The following is a 9,714-nucleotide window of genomic DNA, read 5'->3' as shown; positions in this document are numbered from 1 at the left end:
CAATTCATCCATGTGTACCATGGCCCACACATGGCTTGGATGAATTAAATTTGACCAAACCATGCGTGGGAACCACACCACCTCCACACGGCCAACATGGCTATTTCATGAAAAAATTAATAACTTTCCATAATTCACTTTTAACCTCAAATTTTCCTTAATATTTCATGCCAATAAAATTGTAAGCAACTTATGCCTTAAAACAAAATCGAAGGTCAAAAATCTCAATCTCGTATCCCGGAATAGTCTTGTCCTTAACTTTTCGTGGTTAACTCGGATTATCCCAATGTACAAAATACGGGATATAACATAAAGGGAGCACTCAGCAACAGCGAAATAGGTGTCCTGGGCGGCGGATCACGAATCGCGTCGTACAGCGGGCATGAAACGCAAGCATTCGAAGACAGGGGTCAAGGAATATGTCCGAGTATGCAAAGCGATGATACGAAGAAACAAATCAGTCATAATCGAAATGGTAATACGAAAACAAGTGCAATATCCAAAATACCAAAATGTTCATTGTTGAAAAATACAAATCATGCAAGGGGCAAAGAAGATATGGTCGCCCGCCCGTCGATGGCGCCATAACACATCATACTCCAGAAGATTTCATATCTCCGAAACCCGACATACCGCGGTCAAAAATCCAGCGGCCAATATCACATATACACGGTACCCGGCCCAATAACAGAGGAGCTCGGCGAACAGGACACATCATACTCCAGAATATCATATAGTGCGCACGATACATAACCGGCCCGGGACTCGGCGAAAGATGCAATAACCATTTGCACGAGCAGAGTAGTGAGTAACCATATGCACAAAATCATTATCATAGACTCAAAAGGTAAGTAAACTGATCGTACTTGAAATCGGGATAATAGTCATATCATATTCTTTCAAAAGTCATCAGAAGTACGTAAAGGAAAGTCGCGGGACCCTAGGACGGGTGTCAACCCGAGCCGGGCCCACCTATGAAAAACATAGTCATCATATGCCATGAAAGCTCCTACGAACATATCGGGGCAATCCGAGCCTTTACGTATGGAAAGTTACGGTCGTTCGTAGTTAAAACCTTTAAAAACAAAACTTTTTATGCAACATTTGAAAATAAAATATTCCAAAGACATAAGGGCCAATATTTCATCACATCAAGCATACGAATACCAAGAAACAAATAAGAATCATAAACATGCTCGGATCGCGGGAATAGAATTTCCTCGAGGCTCGTGTCATAGCCTATTTATAACTAAGGCATGCCAAAAGAAGGAAGGGTTGAGCTTTACATACCTCGATCGCTCTCAAAGCTAATCCAAATCAAGCCTATGTCTCGGACTCCCCAAGATCTACATAACATCATTAAATACCAACATTACTATAGGCATTAGGAGTTCATTTCCAAACTAGCACTTAATTCTACGAAAATTTGGACAACATTTCCCCTGTAAATGCACAACCCCGAGAATTCAACTCGGCCAAATTCAACAACAACAACACCAACAACCAAACTAGCAACATCAATAATCAATTCAAAACGCATTCTAACATTAAATACTCTTTCTACCTAATCCAACAACATTCATTATATTCAATTCAACGGCTTACATTCAAGCCAACATCAACGCTTATACATTCAAATACTAGTCCGAACCCATACCAACAACATTCAAGAACATTTTAAACAATTCATACAATATTTCCAACAATCCAACAATTGCTCCAATTCACCCGAAAACTGTCCCAACCCGAGAACAACATCCATAACACATTCCTAACTTCCGAATCATGATTTGCTCCAACAATCCACATTCTAACAATGCCATTCTCACAAATATAGAAATTACATTAAATGCACATAATCCTCCAAATCAGCCCGCAACATTTATAATATCAATCTTGAGTCATTAAACTCTTATCGTCAACATAGAATTCATAACGACAACAACTAAAACACTAAGCAATATTAATTCATTCTTTGTCACACAACATGACCCATATTCGGCCATCACCACACACCTACATATTGATGATTCTCATCCATATCTTCACACTACAATCAATCAAAACATGCTAGCTAGAATTTAATTCATTACTTCTACACAACACAACACACACACACGGCCAACACACCATGCACACGGCTCACTTCCACATGCAATATTTCCATGAATTTCATCCATATTTACATGCTATAACACACATAAACCACCACAACATATAAAAACAAGATTAAATCTTACCTTTTCCCTTCAACTTCACAACTTGGCTAGGGTTAGCAGAGGATGAAAACAAGTAGTCTATTGACCCCAACAACAACTCCACATCAACAAGGGACCTTCAATTAGTGGATTTCCTAGAAGAACCAATTTTTTTTTATGGCTAATCTTGGTTTCAATTTTTGGGAGTTATGGCCGAATGCCTTCAACTCTTTCTCCAAGTTTCTAGATTTTTTTTCTAAGTGTTGAAGATGAAGACTAAGTCATCTTTTGCTACATATTATAACCATCCATGTGGCCCTTGGCCCACACCAAGGTGGCCGGCCACATAGCCCCTATTTTTCTCTTCTTCTTTTTTTGAACCAAATACTTTCCAAAAATAGCTTTTGACCCCAAATGGTCCCTTAATATTTCCATGCCAATAAAGTCATACACCCTTATACTTTTAAAACAAACAAAAGTCTCTACTTCGTATTCCGGAATAGTCTTGCCCCTAACTTATCATAATTAACTCGGATTGTCCCGTTGTTCAAAATACGGGATATAACAACTACGGCCAACAACTCCAAATCATAGGTATTGTAATTCTTCTCATGAATCTTCAACTGACGGGAGGCATAAGCTATCACTCTACCCTTCTACATCAACACAACACCCAAACCCACACGAGAGGCATCACAATAGATCGCAAAATCCTTACCCTCCACGGGTAATGCTAATATCAGGGCTGAAGCTAAAAGAAGCTTGAGCTTTTGAAAGCTCTCCTCACAATCATCTGACCACTGGAAGGGAACATCCTTCTGAGTCAATCTGGTCAATGACGAAGCAATAGCAGCAAAACCCTTCACAGAGCGACGGTAATAGCTGGCCAAACCACAAAACTACAAACCTCAGTATCTGTAGTGGGCCTCGGCCAACCCCTCACAGCCTCAATCTTCTGTGGGTCAACCATAATCCCATCCTTAGACACAACATGGCCCAAGAATGCCATAGACGCCAACCAAAACTCACACTTAGAAAATATAGCAAACAAGCTATGCTTCTTCAACAACTCAAGAACAGTACGAAGATGGCTCTCATGCTCCTCTCTACTCTTGGAATACACCAATATATCATTAATAAACACAATAATAAAAGAATCAAGAAATGTCCTAAATATTACATTCATCAAAGTCATAAATGCAGTCGGGGCATTGATAAGCCCAAAATATATCACTAGAAACTCATAGTGGCCATATCTCATCCGAAAGGACCTAAACGCAAGTCAATATTTGAAAACATTGAAGCACCCTGAAGCTGGTCAAAAAAATCATTAATACGACGCATAGGGCACTTGTTCTGAATAGTAACCTTGTTCAGCTAGCGATAATCAATGCACATCCTCATGGTCCCATCTTTCTTCTTCACACATAACACAGGAGCACCCCAAGGGGAGACACTCAGTTTAATGAACCCCTGGCTCAATGAATCCTGTAAGTTGTCTGTCACGACCCAAATTGAAGGGCCATGATGGGAACCTGACCATACTAGTCAAGTACCATCTGACATACATCTGTGATAACAACATAAGCATAGGTGGGCCAATAGGGTCGTCATATGACTCTCAATAAACTCAATAAGAGCATGCATGTATCAACTGTTCTGAAAGACACATCTATGAAAATACTGAACATATTTTATGAGTCGATAAGGCTATCATAACCAACTGTAATGACATATGAAATCTCAAACCTGAACCTCATCTGACTGTACATAACTATCTACAAGCCTCTACTAGAAACATAATACAACGTGGCCGGACAAGGCCCCGTCATACCCATACATATGCGCGTACATACATATATATATATATATATATATATATATATATATATATATATATATATATATATATATATAGACCATGCGACTCTAGGCATCTCCGGGACAAACGAACTACATCAACTTCATCCGCTGAACTGACATCCTAATAGATAGATCACCAACCGGTATCTGTAGACCTGCGGGCATGAAACGCAACCCCCCCAGGCAATAGGTGTTACACCCCGATTCTTTATGTTAAAATTTATAAGTGTTGGTTGTTTTAAGTAGGAACTCGAAGTTGCCTTCAAGAATATATATACAATTGTATGCGTCTATCTTGTGGTTATAAAGGTTTTAGTACATATAATGAGCTATGGGAGGATTAGCGAGTAACTGAATTAAGGAGGCTAAGTTCGTAGGAACGTTGGAGAAAATATGAAGGGAAATTTTGGTCTGATTTGGAGAAAGAATATCTTTTAGTATATGAGAAGTTTTGAGGAAAACCAAAAGCCTAAATTGAAGTTCAGGAAGTCTAGTTTCCATCGCAACAAACTGCGCATCAATCCGACATCAGAATCAAGAGTTATGGTTATTTTAAGACAGGCCACCAGAGCAGGGATTAACTCTACGCGAACGCACCTAGGGGTGGTGCGAACGAACAGAGGAGCCAGGGCACAACTCAGACAGAACGCACCCAAGGTGGTGCGAACGAGCTTAGCAAGTTTTAGGTCGGTGTAGGCAGACCCTGGAATCTTATAAAAGGAGGCTTACCCCCTTAATTTTCATAAAAGCACCTCAAAACTGTCTAAAATTTTTCTGGAAATTTCCTTAACTTCTAAACATCAAATTTTATCCCAAATCAAGTTTAATCTCCGGATTTGGGTTCGGACAGCGTATAGTTGCGGTTATAAAATCACATTACGGCGAGTCTTGGCTTGAACTCAAGGTAGAAAGTGAAGGTATTGTGGTTCTAGCAGAATTAAGGTATGAATCTTCCTTTATTGATATTGATTTAGGTTTATTTACGGAGATAAAGTTATTAAATAATCGTATAACGAGTTGGTTAGTTGAGAAATTGAAAAACATCATGAGGGATGTTTTATGGAGCATATTGGTATTGATTATGTTGTTGTTGATGTTGGTATTGTTGTTGTTGTTGGTTGTTGGATTATGATTTCGGGCTAGGCATATAAACAGGGGAGATGTTGCCCGATTTTTGGCAGGATATGAAGTAGTTTAATTTGAAAGCATAATATAAGTGTACGACGACAAGTCTAACGATAGTATGAATTCTCTCAGATGTAGATTTGCGAGCTCGGGAGGATAAGCGTAAGTCGTAGGAGACAAAAAGGTATGTAAGGCTAGTCCCTTTCTTTCTAAAGGCATGATTCCTATGTTATGGTGCGATACATGTTTTCCATAACATTCTTGTTCCCGAACAGCTAGAAGTTCCTGGTTCTCAAGGTTTTTATAATATTCATGACAAGATGTTTCTATGCTGACCATAATGACTATGATGACTCCTTTCTCGTGAACTCATACATATTTTTCATGATGTCCTTATTCCTACAAGCTAGATATTCATGATTCTTGAAGTTTCTTATGATGCTAAAGATGATTATGTTTTCATGATGATGATGATGATAATCCTATTTCTAGAAGTCTCAAAGTTATGATTTTAATGCTATGATGAGATTATTGAGCTTATTTCATGATTTTCAGGATTTATTCATTGTTGTTGTTCTCACCTTATGATAATTGTTCCTTCAAGGTGAGATATTGCGATGATGATTGTTCCATAATGTAAATCGGAGGTTACCGACCTTACGTCACTCCGATAAAGTCATAACTTTAACTTGGGATCTCATGCATGCTACCTATGTTATATATGTATATGATATATATATTTATATGTATATATGGGGTAAGGGGAAAGGTGAGTCATTATATACGCATAGCCACCTGATCAGTTGGATATCATCCCGGACGCGGGATATATGGATAAATGGATCGGGTTGCATGTTTCACATCAATATATTATATATATATATATATATATATATATATATATATATATATATATATATATACATGGATCGGGCTGCACGTTCCGCAACACTATTATGTATATATGAAGAAAAGTTTTCAAAAAGGTTAAGCATGCATGATATCCGCCTTACGAGGCAATCAGATGAACATGTTATCTCTTTACTTTCATGTTATGTCCCACATTTCTTGTTATGTTCCACGTTTCTTCTTATGTTATTTTCCTGCCTTATATACTTAGTACATTATTCGTACTGACATCCTTTCTTGTGGATGATGCGTTCATGCCCGCAGGTAGACATGTAGACAGACCTGATCTTTAGGAGCTCCATCAGCAGAATCTCAGTAGTGCTATGGTGGTTTCGGAGCCATAGTTATTAGTACTACTCTTTTGTGTATATATACTTGGGTATGGCAGAGTCCTGCCCCGTCCTTATGGATTCTTGTATTCTATTTAGGGGCTCGTAGACAAATATATGTAACTAGATGTTCCTTAGGTTTAGCCGTTCTTGTTGTTGTATAACATTATGTAACCTTGTTGGCTTATGCTTATGGGCATGGTTTTTGATGATTACATAACGACGTGCCATTATCTTATGATACATGTCCTTACAGAGTATGACGCATATGATCTAGCTTATGGCCCACCTAGAAAGGATAATGAGATGTATGCTTACAGGTACTCGGTGGGTTAGCTCCGGGTGCCCGTCATGACCCTCTAGTCGGGCCATGACAAAAGTGGTATCAGACCAATTCATTCAAGGGCATGTCTGCGAGCCGTGTCCAGTAGAGTCCTGTTTATAGGTGTGAAGCGTGCCACATTTATAAACAGGCAGCTGCAGGGCATTTAGAAATTATTAATCGTTCTTTATAATCTTAGATCGTGTGATAGAGCTATGTTATCAGGATTCCCTTCTTCCTAATCGTATGTTATGATTTTAGAAATGCCTATGAAGAGGAAAGCTACAGCGGCCCAAAAGGGCAAGATGGTGGTCGGAAGAAGGACTGAACGGGAGCTTCATGCGCCATGAATTTCGGCACATTTTATGTCTTTCCACTAAAAGTGTTGCTTGTTTTTAAGTGTTTTTACATCGTTTCTTATGTTATTTTGATGTTTTGTAGGGTTGGTTGACTAAGGAACGAAAATGATGAATTGTCGAAAAACGGACAACTTGGGAGCAAAAGGACGATCCGTAACTCGAGTTACGGACCGTAACGTGATCCGTAACCTAAGAGGAAGATCCAGATACATGCCGCTCAAAAGGACGGTCCGTAACTCATGTTACGGGTGGTAACGTGTATCGTAATACAGGGAATTTCTAGTGAGAAGCCTAATTATTGTCACATGTTACGCCCAGAAGGACGGTCCGTAACGAAGGTTACAGGGCGTAACGCATAGGCCACTGAAAACTGAAGCCATGATCCGCTGGAAGAGACGGACCGTAACCTGTATTACGGTCCGTCAAAAGAAGCCGTAACGGTTGACCTAATATCAAGCGACAAAGGACGGAACCGAAGAATGGTCCGTAACCTGTGTTACTGTCCGTAACGATGTCGCGAAGGGTGTTTTTATCCAGAACTTTGGCACGATTTTTGGCCCTATAAATACTTAAAGTTAGGTTTCTAGCAATTATTCAGTTCTTTTGGGAGCACTAACTTTAAGCCTTGGATATTTGTGAAGTTGTTGGGGCATTTAAGGCATCAACTTCATCCTCATTCCACATTGTATTGCTATTGTAGGTACATTATGTTATCTTTTAAGCTTTCTTTGTTAACCAAAATGATGAGTAGCTAATTCAAGTTCTAAGGTTATGGACCCCATGATGGGTATTATGTGAATGGGTTTCTACTATTGATATATGCATAACGGTTGTTGGTATTTATTCAATCTTTGTGTTTTAGCGTTGGGTAATGATTGCAAGCATTAGCCTAAGCCATTAAAGCTAACTTTTCTTAGGAAAGAGAGTTAGCATTGGTAAGATTGAATAACAATGACGCGGGGCGTTAGCCCTCGTTTAATAGACTAACTTAGGAATAAGAACAAGTCTAATTGGCATTATTGGTCGCTCTTAAATTTCAACTCTCTCGTATTTGGGAAAATCATAAGAGGAAATACGGCCTAGCTGAGTTCGGGAAACATTGGGAAGTCTTTCGAGATCAAGTGCATATCTTTAGAATAAGCATTCGAAGTATATCACATTGAAACACAAGCATAATATCTAATCAAAGTTTTCTGGAACACAACCTTTGTCTCTCTCTCGCATTAATTACAATTCAAGTCAAAGTATTCGTTTTACATTACACAACAAATATTTCAAACTATTCGGAATAGGATTAAAGCCTTTAAAGACTAATATCGCATACAATTAGTACCACTTTTTCTCCATATTCCCTCGTGGGATTCGATCCCAACCTTTTTTGGGTTATATATTTGACAACGACCGCTTTACGCCACTTATAGGTGTAATTTGAGCGTATAAAATTTTGGCGCATTTAGCCGTCGAATACGATTTTGAAATTATCGATTGTTGTGTACTTTTCTTTAAATCTTTTTCTATTCCATCACACCTTGTTCTTTGTTTTGGTAACCGAGTTGAACATGGCGAGAAGGCATAAATGAAATCAAGGGAACGAAGTGGGCCCAGTGAACCCACATGCCTTTAAGAGGACGAAGATGAGAATATATTTGCAGAATTCATCAATGAAGCTGATTATGCTTCTGCTATGGCCCTTCCTAGGATTGGAAATGCTACTTTCAAAATTGATAGTTCTATCTATCAGCTGCTAAAACTTGAAGGTTATTTTCGAAATTCTTCGGAAGGGCACCACCGACATTTGAAGAACTTCCCCGCACGTGTGTGCTCGGCAATCTCAAGGTGCTTGTTTCTGCTTTGATGCACTTGGGTTATAGGTCTTTGAATATTCCTTGGCTAGCCAAGCAAGGGAATAGTATGAAAAGCTACGACAATTCTATTCACACTGAGCGAGCTAGCAAATACATTTTTGAATAAATGGTTTCCACGGAGCAAAAAAAATTGAACTTCGAGATAAGATCTTTGGGTTCAAACAACTCCCTGGGGAACAATTATATTCGGCATAGGAGCGGTTCAAGTACTTTCTAGCTCAATCTCCAACTCACGGGTTTTCAGATGCTATTCTCACCGAGGAAATTCTACAAGGGCTTAGATACAATGAATCAGATTGCTGTCAATACTGCCGCGGGAGGATGCTTCATGGACAAGTCATTTGTCAACATCACCCGGTTGCTTAATAAACTCACCACCCACAATCAAGCTTGGCATTCAACTGATAGTGAGAGTCGTTTTTATGGTAGTCTATCACTAGCCACTTTTGCAAAAGAAAACCAAGAGAGGGATCATGCCTTTGCTCAATTGCACACCATGGTGGATCTATTATCAAAGAAGTTGGCAGAAAAGGATGCACGGGGGGTAAATGCTGGCGAGTTACCACCTCCTCCACGAGGGATATCAAGTCCACCGAGGGATCTACCAAGATGGGCAACAACATTATGAAGATGCTAATTATGTCAACAACTCCCAAGGTGGTCAGTGTGGCAAAATTATCAAGGTCCGGCCATCACCCATAGCAGAGGCCTCAACACCAATTAAGTGGAACAATTATAGCGAAA

General features: G+C 39.3%; 1 non-coding gene across 1 annotated transcript; it reads right to left on the bottom strand.

The window, feature by feature from the left end:
* Positions 1 to 9,103: 9,103 nt before the first annotated feature.
* Positions 9,104 to 9,209, bottom strand: LOC132042586 (small nucleolar RNA R71). The gene has a single exon (XR_009411511.1). It is a non-coding gene; the product is annotated as a small nucleolar RNA R71 (small nucleolar RNA).
* Positions 9,210 to 9,714: the final 505 nt, after the last annotated feature.

The sequence above is a fragment of the Lycium ferocissimum genome, unplaced genomic scaffold, assembly GCF_029784015.1.
Source record: "Lycium ferocissimum isolate CSIRO_LF1 unplaced genomic scaffold, AGI_CSIRO_Lferr_CH_V1 ctg16355, whole genome shotgun sequence".
Classification (NCBI taxonomy): domain Eukaryota; kingdom Viridiplantae; phylum Streptophyta; class Magnoliopsida; order Solanales; family Solanaceae; genus Lycium; species Lycium ferocissimum.
The sequence above is the reverse complement of the archived record's forward strand: the minus strand, read 5'-3'. Positions and strand labels throughout refer to the sequence as shown.